Consider the following 16238-nt stretch of genomic DNA (forward strand, 5'->3'; position numbering starts at 1 on the left):
CGATATTAATTATACTGTGTTTTTTAGGAAAATATATTGCATATTCGTAGCTAGTGAAATACTATATTAACTAATATTATATTATTAACCTCTTTCTGTGCACACGACCACCCTGAGCTATTTCAGCACTTAAATAAAAAGACATTCCTCCTCTATACTAGTACTAGTACTAGTACTAGTACTAGTGTTGAAGACCCCAAAGGCACTAGCAGCTAGCAGGGTCAACAGACCCTTTGGGGCTGTTTGGTTGTGCAGGCAGGCAACCAGGCAGCAGCCCCAGGTGTCCGATTTCGTCTGCTTGTGGCTAGGATGGCTTGTCTAGCACTACTACACTCTGGACATTTTACATCACGCCATGGCAGCCGCATTTCAACCTCGGCAGTAAGTTATCGATAGTAATGGTCATAGCCATCACTGTTGAAATCTGAGACTGACTGCGGTGTACACTACACCACCGTATTGATTTATGATCCGTCCGTGATAAGGTCCTTACTTCTATCGCATTGGAGCACGACCCGTCTGTGAGTATACACTTACACCTCCACATTGGCAAACAATCCGCCTGTGTGGAGGCTATCATCATCGTCGTGTGGGCACATCAATCGCTGGTGTAGTGGTCACCAGCACTGTCGCTTTGTACTTCGACGCAACTGTCTATGGTGCAGCTTCGCTGTCGCTTCGACGGCCGAGACGTCTGTCGAGGTAAACATCACCGTCGCTTCAGCGTAAGAACCATCAGTACAAAGGTCATGATCACCATCGCCTTACACCACGATCCGCCTTTGATGATCGTTTAGTCGGTGTCGGGTTACTAAACGATTCGGCGGTGATACACTTTTATCCCTACCGCACAATACGTATAGCGACGGTATTGGACGTTTGCACCACCAACGGCGGTGGTGATAACAAAACAATAAACGCCCCTTAATAGCTTACTGAACACAAAGCATACAAATATAATCATTGCACTCATAAACCATGTTCTTACAATAATAATGGACTGTAACACCTCGGGTGTTTAAATACTAAAACATGCCATGTCCTCATATGCATAGCACATCATTCATGTGTTAGTGAAAATTTTGATATGCATACACTAAAACAAGTTTACCTTTATGTTATATGTGTTGACTTGTATGGCTTGAATTGAGTTAAAATTCTTTGTATTGAATTGAAGTTCCGAAAACCCTGATTTTCAGTATTTAATTCTACCCTGAAAACCAAATTCAAAATCTAAGCACATTTTGGGGTTGAGCCTAAAAACAAAAGTGTAGAGCTTGTCGAGTTGAACAAAGTTAGTTTTTGGAGTTTTCAAAGTTGTTTTATAAAATTTGAAGTAATTTGAAAAGGCGTAAATTCTTGAAATGCGACCTTTTTGAATTTAAACTTGCATTTCAAAATGTAGACCGAATTTGGGTTTGGTTATAAAAACAAAATATATGATCCGTCGCGCATTCCCATCCTCGGCTAAGCTTGCCATAGTTCCGCTTGTTCCTCGCGCACCCAGCAAACCAGCCCTTGTAGCTTGACTTCGTCGGGAACCGCCGTTCATCGCTTTTCTTCCTCACGGCCGGCAGCGTCGCCGTCACATGCGCTTCACCGTGGCCGTAGCTCTACGGTGAGCCTCTGACCTTGCGAAGTCTTGTTTTAGCTTTGCCACGATGCCGTGGTGCTTTGTGCCTAGTTGATTGACCATTTTGTCCACCGCAGTCGTCGAAACACCGCCATCGACGACCGTTGCTCCACCGTGTCTGCTGTGCACATCGACCCACCTCTCCGTTGCTCTTACGGCCCTGCTCTTTGCTCAATCGTGTTTGGGGTGAGCTGCTAAACCTTCCTGTGCAGTTTGTTTAAGTGCTACCGGTCTTGTTTCACCGACGTTGCGTAGCCGCGTCGTTGTGGCCGCCATGGCTGGTGTCATGCTCAGTCTAGGCCGTTTTAGGTCTCGCTTGTGCCACCAATCGACGCGTAGGGATGTAGGGGACGTGGTGGTACCTTGGCCATCGCCGGTGATCTCGCCGTCGGCGAGAAATCGCCGGTCAGTGCGTGTAGTTGCCGTGGTCAGCGCGGGAGGTCGGGGATGACAGGTGGGGTCGCGTTGTCAGTGACTCGGTGTTTGAAAATGAATTTTCTATTTTTCAGTGATGAATGAATAGTATGAGTTTTTGTTATTTTTGTGTAGAATTATTTCGAGCTCCAAAAATTATGAAAATTTTTGTGTGACCTCTCTGTGATGTATACTATTTAAGAAAAATATGAACAATTGATTTTCAGTACTTTTTGAATGTGATAAAAATTGCTCAATTAATTAATAAATGAGTTTCCATGATTTTTCTAGGTTTAAATAACTATTAAAAAATTATGAAAATTGTTTTGCCACTTAGTTATCATGTGATGAACCTCTACAAAAATTTTGAGCTCAATTAGAACAAGTTGATTTATTTATTAATTTTGAATTAAACAATTAATTCATAAAAGCAAATAGTAACCTTTAATGATTTAGGTTTTGTTTGAATTTTTGGATCGAGTGATGACCTTGGGTCATTAGTTGGTAATGATCCTTGGCAATTGAAATAAGTGTTATGAAAAAGGTTTAGTCGGTTTAGACTTGTAACTGTACCGCGAAGGAAAGTTGTATTCAAGTTTTTAACTTTTGAATCCATTATCAAGCATCATGTTTTGTATCTCGCATCATATTAAACATGGCATTGTTACTACGTGTAGTGAACGAAAGTGAGCACGTGGTAGTTAATCAAGTTGAGGAGGAGGTTAACCCGTCTGTTGAGGTCGGATTTGATATCAGTGGGACTACTCCAGGAACCTAACTTTTGTGCCAATCAAGGCAAGCCTCGGATGCATTTAAACCTACCTTGTGTTTTACAAATTATATCGCTTTTGCTTTTATATACTGCATTAAGTGATTAGAAGTTGAGTGGAAACCTAATTGGTGCATTATCAACCTTGTTTTTCCATATCAACCTTGTTACCCGTTTTAATCCGTGAATGCCTAATTATGCTTAGCCATGCTTAGAACGATAAAAGTCGGGTGATTACCTGTCACATGCGAGATATAAATGGATTTCTAGTTACGACTGGTTATTTATGTTATCATGAGATATGAGCATGTGAAATAATAAATCTAGACCGGGCGGACTCGGTGTATGAGAGCCACAAGACATGGATGTCTTGTGAGCGGGTTCTTTCTGCCTATGTCGATTGAGGCCCGTCCATTGTTGAACTACATGAGGTGAGACTTTGTAGTACTAACCACATACTCTAGTAAGCCTTAACTTGGCGATTCTGTTACGAGAATGGCTACTTGCGCACTGGAGTGGAGAGATGGCGGGAATAGCATGTACCCACGTGGCAATGGGCTGGATTGGTGGAGTACTGTATTCTCAGGTGGCGCGGACCCGTTCTTGTTTTAGAGGACCTAAGGGTAGGTTGGTATATGTAGGTCAGGGACCTGCATATGTCGTGTGGTCTGGAATCCCCACCAGGGTTTTTAATCAGTTCGAATCGTCGTTGCTCCTCGGTTATGGAGACTCAACTCATCATCGTAGTTTAATGACTGGAACTTGAGTAAGGTTTGAGAAAGTGATGGATACGAAGTTTCATGATCTCAATACGGATCATGTCATCTTTGTATATGATCTTTTTGATGATAAAAATGTTGATATAAAGAATCTTGTTAGAGAGCTTTTACGCAAAAGAACTTTGATTATTGCTAAAGCCATATCTTGAATCCCTGAGCCTGCATTCCTGAGCCTTTTCAGTTTTATTTCAGTTAAGTCTTGTTGAGTACTTTTGTACTCAGGGTTCGTTGACCCTTGTTGCAGGTGAGCCTCATGAGTAGGTCTGTTTTGGACCGTGCTGCATGACTGTTGTTCAATCCGATGACAAGTAAATGTGTGGCCCTTGGGCAGGGCAGTTTAATTGTGTGTTTTGTGTTATGTTAATAATGCCACTCCACTACTACTATGGTTTGTAATAATTATCGAACTTAGTTTGTAAGATTTGAAACTACTATTTTGTAAACTAAGTTATTGTAAGACTTCTGCTATTTTACTCTGATGTAGATATTTGAATAAATATTGTAAAACTGCAATGACTTTGTAATGGGATCCTGCTTAGAAATCGTGGATGATTCGGGGTTCCCCGAGGACACCCGACAGTCTTCTTAAGTTACTAGGAACATATGCATGGTCGTCAAAGGCCATTAACAGTGACAGATGCATGTGGGCCCTATAATTTAGGAGGTTCTGCCATAGAGTGGTATCAGAGAGATCATTACAAAGTCTTTGTTGTATTGTTTTACAAAAACTTTAAAATGATTTGGGACAAATATATATAACTTGTTAATTTGGTCCAAATTGCTTCAAGCTTATCTTATTTCGTTCTCACCATTTCTTATTTGATTAAAAAGGCTTTGTGTGGTGGAGTAGTAATCTTATTATGCCCTATATAATAACAACTATTGTTCTTGTACTTTATAAGCTTTGATGTTTTTGTTCGTAAGAACGATTCATGCATCATGATTAATCCACTTGTTACTTACTTTCCCTCTTAGTCTAGAGTTAAGTAGTGAGTCTGGGTTAAATAGTGTAATCCATCCTGGCTGCTATTGAGACTTGTATCAGATTGTCTTATTTGGATTAATCTTGCTTCCTACAGTATGGCTCGTACCAAGGTAACACCCCATAAGTCCGTTGGGCCTAAAGGAGTTCCTCGTCACTAGCTTGCCCCTAGGAATGATGGTGCTAGCAGTAGCAGCTCTAGGCCTGATCCCCAGGTAGAGATACAGAGGCTTACAACAGAGTTAGCATAGGCTACTAGAGATAGGGTTGTGGATGCCATCCATGTGGGTGAGTTACAGAATAAATTGAGGTGTCTCACCACCGCTCATAAGAACTGCGAGCGTATGTTAGTTCGTATGGTGGAAGGGAGAAATAAGGCCTGGCATAGGGAAGATGTAGCTAGAGCTAGAGCGCATGAGCTAGAATTTTATGTAGAAGATTTAGAAGAATATTCTACCAATCTGCATGAAGAAGTCCATAGGCTGAGCAATCTCCTGGATCCAAATCATGAACCTCAAGTAGATGAAATGGACCCTGGTGTCATCATTACCGATAATGATGAACTTGAAGAGGAGGAAGAAGAAGATCTAGAAGAATTAGTGATGGTCGATGAAAGTGATAATAAAGGCGGAAATGTTTCCGGAATGGATACCGATCACTGAGGTTTGATGCGGTCGAGGAGAAGAGTAGAGTTGTAAAATAGTGAGATCTAGTTAAGTTAAGTAGTATTGTTTAGGTGCGGGCTTGTGCTTAAATAAGTGAACCAGTGTAATGTGTTTGTAGTTAGTTCTTTTAATAGTTCAATAAAGACTTGTGAGTAAAGTTTGGTTTGTCATGAACAGATACGTCATACGTGGGATTCGCATATTCCTAGTACTTCACAAGATGAGGACGGTATTCCTGATCCACCACTAGTTCCACCAAATCTGATCTGATGCTATCGCTACCCTTGTCAATGTGACTGTTGAAAATGCTCGATTGCTTCGAGAGATAGCTCAGAGTAAGCAGAATGTGATGCAAGGGAACCAGTGGTCGCAATCATCCCAGACATGAAGCTACGTATGTTGATTTCATAGATACAAGACCACCGATGTTTACCAAGGTCGATGAACCACTGGAAGCTGATGATTGACTTCGTACATTGGAGCAGAAGTTTGATCTCATTCCCTACATGGAGTATTAGAAACCTATTTTTGCTGCCCAACAGCTTAGAGGTGCAGCAGGTGCTTGGTGGGCAAACCTTGTGGCTATGCAACCAGTAGGTGTTCAGTTAACTTGGGCAGAGTTCCGTACTGCTTTCCAAGCTCATTATATCCCAAAGGGAGTTATGGCTATGAAGCTAGATGAGTTCCTTGCTTTGAAGCAAGGGGATCAAACAGTTATGCAATATGTGGGTAGATTCAATCACCTGTCACAGTATGCATCTGGACATGTCAACACAAATGCTAAGAAAAAGAAATGGTTTATGCAGTGGTCTGAATACCAAACTACAGACAATGATGACTACTTGTACCAATGTCACTTATCATGAGGCAGTGAACATTGCTATTGCTTCAGAGGAAAAATATCGGCAGCATAAGGAGATCAAGAAGAAAAAGAGTGTGCCATATGGATCTTTTGGTGGAAATCAAAAGAGGCAAAAGATAATCTATCATCCAGTCAATCATTATCGTCCTCCTTATCGTCCGCCTGTAGTTCCAAGCCGGGCAACAATCAAATATCCGTCCTGCCACAACTTACTAGAATCCACAACAGACAAATGCTCCATGGTGTCCGTGCTCCAATGCCCTAGGGTCACAGTTATCCATGTTACAATTGTGGAAGGTCCGGTCATTTCTTCAGGGAATGTCCGTATCCCAAATAGTATAATCTAAATTCTCAGAAGGCTCCTAGCAATCAACAACAGGGTCAAGTTCAGAATAAGAAAAATAATCAGAATGCTCAGAAGGGCAAAGATGAAAAGAAGACGGGATGGGTTTTCTATATTTAGGCCGGGAGAGATTCCAGAAGGGGAGCCCGTGATGCTAGGTATGTTTCCTGTTGTCGATCATCCTGCAGTTATGCTTTTTGATTCTGGTGCATCTCATTCATTCATCAATAGAACCTTTGTCGTAAAGCATGAAATTCCAATTGGGGAAACAAAGGAAAATTTCTTTATACAGTCGCCCGGGGGATGTCTGTGTACTAAGGAAATGGTATACCAGGTACCCATAAACCTGGGTGGGCATATTTTTCCCACTACCATGATTATTCTCAAGGATCAGGATATAGATGTGATCTTGGGAATGAATTGGATGTATCAGCATAAGGCTGTAATAGATGCTTTGAATAGGATAATAAGGGTGAGTTTGCCTGATAGTAATTCTCAGCTTCTTATCCAACTTCCAACCTTAAAGAGATCAGTGGAAAAAGTTTGTGCGACTTTCAGTCAAGGAAATTAGAGATATCCCAGTAGTCTATGAATTCCTAGATGTTTTTCTTGAAGATTTATCCGGTCTACCACCAGATAGGGATGTTCAGTTTAACATAGAGTTAAAACCTAGAATAGCTCTGATCTCTCGGAGAGCTTATAGGATGCCCCCCAAGGAATTAGCCAAGTTGAAGACTCAGTTGCAAGAGTTGATTGATAAGGGGTTTATCCCAACCTAGTTCATCACCTTGGGGATGTCCTGCAATTTTTGTGAAAAAGAAAGATGAGACCCTGAGGTTGTGTGTTGACTATCATCCATTGAATGAAGTAACCATTAAGAATAAGTATCCCTTACCTCGGATAGACTTGCTTTTTGATCAACTGGCTGGAGCCAAAGTTTTCTCCAAGATTGATTTGAGGTCAGGTTATCACCAAATCAAGATTAAGCCTGAAGATATTCCCAAAACGACATTTACCACAAGATATGGATTATATGAATACTTGGTAATGTCTTTTGGTTTGACAAATGCCCCAGCCCATTTCATGTATCTGATGAATTCAGTATTCATACCTGAGCTAGACAAGTTTGTAGTGGTCTTCATTGATGACATCTTAGTATATTCCAAGAACAAGAAAGAACATGCGGAACACCTCAGAATTGTTCTGACCCACTTGAGAGAACATCAGCTTTATGCCAAGTTCAGTAAGTGTGACTTTTGGCTAAAGGAAGTACAATTTTTAGGACATGTTTTGTCAGCTGAAGGAGTTGCTGTGGATCCAAGCAAAGTTAAGGATGTACTAGATTGGAAACCACCAACCACAGTTCATCAAGTTCGGAGTTTTCTTGGAATGGTGGGTTATTACTGTCGTTTTATCCTAGATTTCTCTAGAATATCCAAGTTCCATCACTAGGTTGTTGAAGAACCAAGCCAAGTTTGTCTGGTCATCTGATTGTGAAGAAGCCTTCCAGACTTTGAAAGAGATTATTAACCACTGCACCAGTATTAGCACAACCAGATATCAAGAAGTCATTTGACGTTTATTAGTGATGCTTCTAGTATTGGCATTGGATGTGTATTGATGCAAGAAGGCCGAGTCATTGCCTATGCTTCTAGACAACTTAAGCAACATGAAGAACATTATCCAACTCATGATTTAGAGTTAGCAGTGGTTGTCCATGCTTTGAAGATTTGGCGGCATTACCTACTTGGTAATACTTGCCATATGTATACAGATCACAAGAGTTTAAAATATATCTTTACTCAATCAGAATTGAACATGCAACAAAGAAAATGGTTAGAATTAATTAAAGATTATGACTTGGAGGTGCATTACCATCCTAGTAAGGCAAATGTGGTTGCAGATGTCCTCAGTCGTAAGAGTCATTGCAATTGCTTGACAGTAAAAACAATGGATCTAACTTTATGTCAAGAGATAGAAAAGTTGAGTATAGAGGTAATTCAACAAGGTAGTTTGACCAATATAACTGTTGGATCAACTATTCAAGACCAGATTATTGCCGCTCAGAAAGAAAACAAGGGTATAGCCCATATCAAAGAAAGAGTCCAGAATGGAAAAGCGGAATGCTTCAAAATAGATGATGAAGGTGTGCTATGGTTCAAGAATCGTCTTGTGGTACCAAAGGTTCCTGAGTTGTGATAGTCAATTCTTGAAGAGGCACATGCTACTAGGTTATCTATTCATCTAGAAAGTAATAAGATGTACCATGACTTGAAACAAAGATTTTGGTGGACCAAAATGAAGATAGAGATTGCCCGGTATATAGCCAAGTGTGATACTTGTCAAAAAGTGAAAGCTATACATTTGAGGTCTACTGGGGAGTTACAGCCATTACCTATTCTAGCCTGGAAGTGGGAGGATATTAGTATGGACTTTATTGTTGGTCTACCCAAGACATCTAAAGGCTTTGATTCAATATGGGTTATTGTACATCGACTAACTAAGTCAGCACATTTTCTTCCAGTCACGAGTGCATACCCCAATATCCAATATTCCAAGATATATTTAGCACGAATCGTGAGCCTACATGGAGTACCAAAGACCATAGTGTCAGATAGGGGTACATAGTTTGTCTCCAACTTTTGGAAACAATTGCATGCTTTGTTGGGTACCAAACTCCTGTATAGTACAACTTATCATCCACAGACTGATGGTCAGACTGAAAGGGTCAATCAAGTACTTGAAGATATGTTAAGGTGTTGTGTCCTTAACTATTCCAATAAGTGGGATGAATGTTTGCCTTTGTCTGAGTTCTCATACAACAATAGTTATCAAGAGAGCATTAGAATGGCTCTGTTTGAAGCACTCTATGGTCATAGATGCAGAACATCATTGAATTGGTCTGAACCCGGGGAAAGATGGTTCTTTGGAGTTGACCTTGTGAAAGAAACAGAAGAGAAGGTTAGGCAGATACAAAGTAATTTGAAGATAGCTCAGTCCCTGACAAAAGAATTATGCGGATAAACAACATAGACCATTGATGTTTAACAAGGGAGATTTTGTATATTTGAAGGTATCACCAATGGAGGGAGTTACCTATTTCGGTGTTAAAGGCAAGTTGGCACCTCGTTATATTGGACCATTTCAAATTTTGGAAAGGTGTGGAAAGGTGGCATATCGCTTGAAGTTACCAGAACATCGTTCAGCTATGCACGATGTGTTCCATGTTTCTCAATTAAAGAAGTGTCTTCGAGTGCCTGAACAGAATGTTGAGGTTGAAGGAGCGGAACTTGAACCTGATTTGACCTATTCTGAATATCCTATCCGAGTTCTGGATTAGAAAGACCATGTCACACGAAGGAGAACAATCAAGTTCTACAAGATACAATGGAATCAACATTCTAAAGAAGAAGCTACTTGGGAATCCAAAGATTACTTGCTAGAAAAGTTTTCGGAGTTTCTTGCGTCAATATAGAATAACTGTTAGTTGTGCTCAGTCGTTACAAATCGTGTTTTGTAAAGAGACCTTAGCTGTTTTATGAATAGGTTTTGGGTGTTTTTGGACTGACACATTTCCTTTTCCATTACTTACCCTTAGACTTTAAATCTCGAGACGAGATTTCTTTTAGGGGGAAGGATTGTAACACCTCGGGTGTTTAAATACTAAAACATGCCATGTCCTCATATGCATAGCACATCATTCATGTGTTAGTGAAAATTTTGATATGCATACACTAAAACAAGTTTACCTTTATGTTATATGTGTTGACTTGTATGGCTTGAATTGAGTTAAAATTCTTTGTATTGAATTGAAGTTCTGAAAACCCTGATTTTCAGTATTTAATTCTACCCTAAAAACCAAATTCAAAATCTAAGCACATTTTGGGGTTGAGCCTAAAAACAAAAGTGTAGAGCTTGTCGAGTTGTACAAAGTTGGTTTTTGGAGTTTTCAAAGTTGTTTTATAAAATTTGAAGTAATTTGAAAAGGCGTAAATTCTTGAAATGCCCCTTTTTGAATTTAGACTTGCATTTCAAAATGTAGACCGAATTTGGGTTTGGTTATAAAAACAAAGTTGTAGAACTTTGAATTTGGAACAACTTTTATTTTTGGAGATTTTTGAGTTGCCACATAAATTTGGGAGTAATTTGGAATTCAAATCGAGTGGCAATTTTGTAATTTTGGGGAACAGTAGCCGCAGAAGCCACCTCACCGTCGGTGATCTTCTTTCTGCTTCCAGGCGCGCTCGTGGCCATCGTTGGCTTCACACTAGCATGGAGAAGGCCCCTGCGTGGCTTCTCTTTGCTTCCTGGCCACGTTTATAGCCCAGGCATCATCGCCGTTCTCCTTTTTCTCCTCCTCTGTTTTTCCCATCACCGCCGCCGCTGCTCCGTTGAGCTGTGCCATCGCCATCGCACGTTCCCATCCTCGGCTAAGCTTGCCATAGCTCCGCTTGTTCCTTGTGCACCCAGCAAACCAGCCCTTGTAGCTTGACTTCGCCGAGAACCGCCATTATCGGTTTTCTTCCTCGCGGCCGGCAGCGTAGCCGTCGCATGCGCTTCACCGTGGTCGTAGCTCTACGGTGAGCCTCTGACCTTGCGAAGTCTTGTTTCAGCCTTTGCCATGATGCCATGGTGCTTTGTGCCCAGTTGATTGACCATTTTGTCCACCGTAGTCGCTAGAACACCGCCATCGATGACCGTTGCTCCGCCATGGCTGCTGTGCACGTCGACCCACCTCTCCGTTCCTCTTACGGCCCTACTCTTTGCTCAATCGTGTTCGGGGTGAGCTGCTGAACCTTCCTATGTAGTTTGTTTAAGTTCTACCTGATCTTGTTTCATCGGCGTTGTGCAGCCGTGCCATCGTGGCTGCCATGGCTTGTGTCATGCTTGGTCTAGGCCGTTTTAGGTCTCGCTTGTGCCACTAATCGACGCGTAGGGATGTAGGGGACGTGGTGGTACCTTGGCCGTCGCCGGTGATCTCGCCGTCGGTGAGAAATCGCCGATCAGCGCGTGTAGTCACCGTGGTCAGCGCGGGTGGTCGGGGATGACATGTGGGGCCGCGTTGTCAGTGACTCGGTGTTTGAAAATGAATTTTCTATTTTTCAGTGATGAATGAATAGTATGAGTTTTTGTTATTTTGGTGTAGAATTATTTAGAGCTCCAAAAATTATGAAATTTTTTGTGTGACCTCTATGTGATGTATACTATTTAAGAAAAATATGAACTATTGATTTTTAGTACTTTTTGAATGTGATAAAAATTGCTTAATTAATTAAGAAATGAATTTCCATGATTTTTCTATGTTTAAATATCTATCCAAAAATTATGAAAATTGTTTTGCCACTTAGTTATCATGTGATGAACATTTACAAAAAATTTGAGCTCAATTCGAACAAGTTGATTTATTTCATAATTTTGAATTAAAAATTAATTCATAAAAGCAAATAGTAACCTTTAATGATTTAGGTTTTGTTTGAATTTTTGGATTGAGTGATGACCTTGGGTCATTAGTTGGTAATGATCCTTGGCAATTGAAATAAGTGTTATGAAAAAGGTTTAGCTAGTTTTGACTTGTAACTGTACCACGAAGGAAAGTTGTATTCAAGTTTTTAACTTTTGCATCCATTATCAAGCATCATGTTTTGTATCTCGCATCATGTTAAACATGGCATTGTTACTACATGTAGTGAACGAAAGTGAGCACGTGGTAGTTAATCAAGTTGAGGAGGAGGTTAATCCATCTGTTGAGGTCGAATTTGATATCAGTGGGACTACTCCAGAACCTAACTTTTCCGCCAATCCAGGCAAGCCCCGGATGCATTTAAACCTACCTTGTGTTTTACAAATTATATCGCTTTTGCTTTTATATACTACATTAAGTGATTAGGAGTTGAGTGGAAACCTAATTAGTGCATTACCAATCTTGTTTTTCCATATCAACCTTGTTACCCGTTTTAATCCGTGAATGCCTAATTATGCTTAGCCATGCTTAGAACGATAAAAGTCAGGGTGATTACCTATCACCTGCGAGATATAAATGGATTTCTGGTTACGACTGGTTATTTATGTTATCATGAGATATGAGCATGTGGAATAATAAATCTAGACCGGGCGGACTCGATGTATGAGAGCCACAAGACATGGATGTCTTGTGAGAGGGTTCTTTCCGCCTGTGTCGATTGAGGCCTGTCCGTTGTTGAACTGCATGAGGTGAGACTTTGTAGTACTAACCACATACTCTGGTAAGCCTTAACTTGGCGATTCTATTACAAGAATGGCTACTCACGCACTAGAGTAGAGAGATGGAGGGAATAGCATGTACCCACGTGGCAATGGGCTGGATTGGTGGAGTACTGTATTCTCGGGTGGTGCGAACCTGTTCTTATTTTAGAGGACCTGAGGGTAGGTTGGTATATGTAGGTCAGGGACCTGCATATGTCGTGTGGTCTAGAATCCCTAGCTAGGTTTTTAATCGGTTCGAATCATCGTTGCTCCTCGGTTATGGAGACTCAACTCACTGTTCATCATCGTAGTTTAATAACTGGAACTTGAGTAAGGTTTGAGAAAGTGTTGGATACGAAGTTTCATGATCTCAATACGGATCATGTCATCTTTGTATATGATCTTTTTGATGATAAAAATGTTGATATAAAGAATCTTGTTAGAGAGCTTTTACACAAAAGAACTTTGATTATTGCTAAAGCCATCCTTAAATCCCTGAGCCTGCATTCCTGAGCCTTTTCAATTTTATTTCGGTTAAGTCTTGTTGAGTACTTTTGTACTCAGGGTTCGTTGACCCTTGTTGCAGGTGAGCCTCATGAGCAGGTCTGTTTTGGACCGTGCTGCATGACTGTTATTCGATCCGATGACGACAAGTAAATGTGTGGCCCTTGGGTAGGGTAGTTTAATTGTGTGTTTTATATTATGTTAATAATGCCACTCCACTACTACTATGGTTTGTAATAATTATTGAACTTAGTTTGTAAGATTTGAAACTACTGTTTTGTAAACTAAGTTATTGTAAGACTTCCGCTATTTTACTCTAATGTAGATATCTGAATAAATAGTTATAATACTGCAATGACTCTATAATGGGATCCTACTCAGAAATCGTGGATGATTCGGGGTTCCCCGAGGACACCCGACAGTCTTCTTAAGTTACCGGGAACATATGCATGGTCATTAAAGGTCATTGGACAATGGCAGATGCATGTGGGCCCTATAATTTAGGAGGTTCTGCCACATGGATGCTTACCATAATATCTTTCTCAACTGATGTCCTAACACAAGCGGTATATAGATTGCAAACTAAAGGTACTAATCTCTATAGACTTACATAACAAAATGACGTAGCTGTGCTCCTCCTATGCGGCACTCCTACTTGCTAGGCAAAAATGAATATAATTAGTGCATCCTTTGAATTTGTAGGCAATGCACCAATGGAACCCCTCTTCTTCCTCCTAGCCAATGCAGGAAAATTGTTCCAAAGCACTTAGACTCCACCTGCACAAACCAGTAGAATTAATAATATTCAACACACCATTTCTTTAGTTATGAAGCCTAAATTGGCCTATATATAATCAAAACAACTACCTACATGAACAAAGGCATGACGTAATTACAATAAAATACAACATATGCACCTTTACTGCTCTGATAATGACTCCATAAACAAGGGAACATAAGGAAGATAGTGTGGTCCGCCACTCATATATAATAGTTTCTAGGTACTTCTAGGATAGCCGATGGCCCGGGCAGGGAGGACATAAACTTTACTGCGGTTCATGTCATATGCAAGCAGTGATTTGTCCTCCCCAACAAGGAAAATCAATTTCCATTCTAGCCAAACTGCAACACTCTATAGGCCACATCACAAACCTTGGTACCAATTTCAATATTCTTCTTTTCAAATAGCTCTAGCGTGGTCACCTTATGCTTCAATGTCCATTTACTAGTACTATAGTTGTGACAGAACCACCCAATTTATACAAGATCAAGTACGGTTGTCCTCGCTAACATGTTGACACGTGCATACTTTCACTTATATAAACCCGGTAGTCCGCCGAGTGTCACGAAGGACCTCGGTAAATCAACATCACAACCAAGATCGTATGATTAAGCAAATACACATCACATACAAAGAGTTGTAGCAGAAATAATATTACAAATGGATTCACAAATAATAGTACAAGTTTGGGGTTTCAAAACTGATTAGTGAAAACAACATAGTTTTCAAATGATTACATTAATATAAGTTCCAAATACATTGCTAGCATAAGCGACATCCTCAAATAAAATCATATAGATGAGAAATAAATATAGAGTCATCGAGCCTACCAGCGGTTAGCCACCATCTTCAGTAGGCCAAAACTTCACCTGCAACATGGTGGGATAAACCCTGAGTACTCAAATGTACTCAACTAGACTTACTAGTCATAAACCAAAAATAAAATGACCCCAAGGATCATGCAAGGCTTTATAAGTGGAGCTAGCTTGATAAAATTTTACGTAAAAAGCCACCAATTCAGCTATACATTTTATGATTCGGTCATCAAGTTAATTATAGCTATTCATCTCTAGATTAGCAACTAACCTGTGCCAAACTTGTAGTATAGCCTTTAGTAGCATAACAATAGTAACCATAGCTGGTGTAATAATTCCATGTTCATCATAACCATCATATTCCATAATCTAGTTACTATGATGTTGGGACTAGCCAAGTTTCTTACTGTCTAGGAGAGACGACGATTCAAATCGATTTCAACTAGCTGGGAATTTATTCCTAACACAAACCTAGACATATCTGCGCCAAGGTAGTCTTAGGTCACCTTTGGTACAACCCAGGTCCACATTTTGCGGCTTCAGTCCAATGCCGCACAATCAGGGACAACGAGCTGCCAGGACAATCAGGACTACTCTGCCCTTGGGCTCACATCTGGCTCCCCGCACATCCTTACTACCATCCAGAGTGCGCACTTTTACAGAACGGGGCCTGACCTGAGTTGAGATACTCGGCTTCGTGGTCAGAACGAGTTATTCGGCCAGCTAAGTGAGAGGCATGCGTTCAATCTTGTTAGAAGCGCCAACAACAGACGGTCCTTAATCGACATAGACAGAATCACATGAGTCAACCTACATAAAGACTCTGCTCAGCCTCCAGTTACATTACCCCATGGTTCTGTTCCATGATAGAAAATATAGCCAACCGTGCTTCAGTATCCACCTATATCTCGCAGGTGAGAGGAAATCACCTGACTTCTATCGGTCTAAGCATGGTTAAGGATAAATTTGATCTTAGACCAACAAAGGGTTAAAGGTATGCTTCTGGACAAGGAAATTATATGCATCAAGTGGTTCCAATCAACTCTTATAACCTAATGCATGAAACATAAAGGACTCAAGTAGTATTTTGTAAAACATGGGAGACTTAGAATGCTCCGGGGCTTGCCTATGATCCAACACTAGGTCAGTATTTGTTAGATGACACTCGCTTGGAGAGTATCTCCCATTTAGGCATGTACTCTAGGGGTCCTTCCATCTTCGGGATAGGTCCACCATATACCGTCTTCGGGTTTAGCTCCAACATCATGTCCTTCCCATGATTCATCTAGCGTACCTAGATGAGATACAAGATGCAAGCACATAAATATGAAGAATGGTAATATGAGATGCATCACATAATAGCATTCAAGGCAAACATAAGATCATGCAAGACATAGGCACCTAGCGTTATTTAACTAAATATCAGACAACCTATTATAGAGGGATAGTAAGCATATTAGGCATGGCAC

The sequence above is a fragment of the Miscanthus floridulus genome, chromosome 11 (assembly GCF_019320115.1).
Source record: "Miscanthus floridulus cultivar M001 chromosome 11, ASM1932011v1, whole genome shotgun sequence".
NCBI classification, from domain to species: domain Eukaryota; kingdom Viridiplantae; phylum Streptophyta; class Magnoliopsida; order Poales; family Poaceae; genus Miscanthus; species Miscanthus floridulus.